Raw genomic sequence first — 1,842 nt, 5'->3', positions numbered from 1 at the left:
ATTTCCCTTTGTTGGACGCCTCTCCTTTAGGATCTTGAGCTTAAACAAATAAATCAACTCATTCAATCGCTTGGGTACATATGTTGGTATCCACATTCTAATGATAATATAACATGCGAACGACATGGTAAAATTTTTATCTTTCTACCTTATGTTCTTGGCTATTCTACCAATAGCCTTATGCAATTTACTATTCTATCAATAATCCAATCGCACATACACGTATACATATTCGTATATTAGATAACCACCCTTACTAACCACCCATTTTAGTTGATTTCATACAATCAAAGGCAATATCATAATTGGGTATACTTATATAGCCGAATGTGCTAAAATTGGTCTAACATCACCTATACCCTTGATTGAATGGCCGAATACTTATACTAGCAATTATAGTATCGATTTTATTCTTTCAAACACATAGTCCCATTCGGCCCTAACCATTTACTTAACGTATGTGTACAAATTCCATCTCAAGATTAGGAGTTGCAACTACAACTAGGTTACAACAATGCTCATCAATGACCGAATGCCTAAGCACAACTCTACTAAAAATTTATCCAACATCATTAACTTTGCCTTTCACTATTTTTTTTTCTAAACATCAAATACAAAGTAACTTACATGTATATATTAAACCAACCTTGCTAGCACAATATCCCTTAACCGAATATCATAAACCCAAGCCACATATATAGTTCATCAAGGCCTTTCATTGGCCACATTCGGCACCCCCTCCCCCATGAACAACCAAATTTCAACCTCCATTTAAAAGTATATGTACCAAGAGCTTCAACTACTTGGCCAAATACCAAGCCTCCAAACACCCAAATTTAATCCATGGGATGAATAGAACTTGAACTAATCACCTCGTTTATATCTAAATTTCCAAGGATTTCAAAGTGCTTACCTCTTCCTAAGCATCAACCAAGCCGAATCATGCACAAAAGAAATCCCTTCTTCTTCCTCCTTCAAGTCACGGCAATGGAGAATAGAATGAGCAAATTTTTTTTTTTTGTTTTCCTTGTTCAATACACGGCAATGGGGAGGGGTAACCACACACACACACTTTTTTTTTGTTTCTCTTCCTACAACACCAATATAATAACAATTCTAACATCAACCATTAGCAAAACATGTTGGAAACATGTTCCCTTGCCCATAACCTTGTCATGGCCGGCCACTCACCTTAGGAAGTGGGTTATTTGACATGCAAGGACAACTATTTTCCCACATATATTAATAGGCCACCTTACATTTGCCTAGCACATTTCTAAATTTTCTCACATAAGTCCTATTTGAAAAAAATTCACTTACAATTAACAAAATCCAAACATTCAATTTTTACACAAGTGTTTGTACATATAATGGGCATCAACTATGACGGTTAATTATTTTTATAACTCGGTTTAGTGGTCCCGAAACCACTTTCCGACTAGGGTCAATTTTGGGATGTCACAACTCTCCCCCACTTAAGAAATTTTCGTCCCCGAAAATCTTACCGGTGAATAGGCTCGGGTATCGCTCTTTCATAGAGTCCTCAAGCTCCCAATTGGCTTCTTCCATTCTGTGTTTATGCCACAACACCTTCACTAACGGTATTTTCCTATTGCGCAACTCTTTTACTTCACGCCTCATAATGCGAACCGGTTCCTCTTCATAGCTCAAATTAGGCTGAATCTCAATCTCAGATGGAGCAATTACGTGCGATGGATCAGACCTATATCGTAGAAGCATCGAGACATGAAAAACATTGTGAATCTTTTCGAGCTCAGGGGGCAAAATCAAACGATACGCGACTGGACCGACTCGTTCGGATATCTTATATGGACCGATGAA

The sequence above is a fragment of the Gossypium arboreum genome, chromosome 4, assembly GCF_025698485.1.
Source record: "Gossypium arboreum isolate Shixiya-1 chromosome 4, ASM2569848v2, whole genome shotgun sequence".
Taxonomy (NCBI): Eukaryota; Viridiplantae; Streptophyta; class Magnoliopsida; order Malvales; family Malvaceae; genus Gossypium; species Gossypium arboreum.
This window is presented reverse-complemented; position numbering follows the sequence as displayed.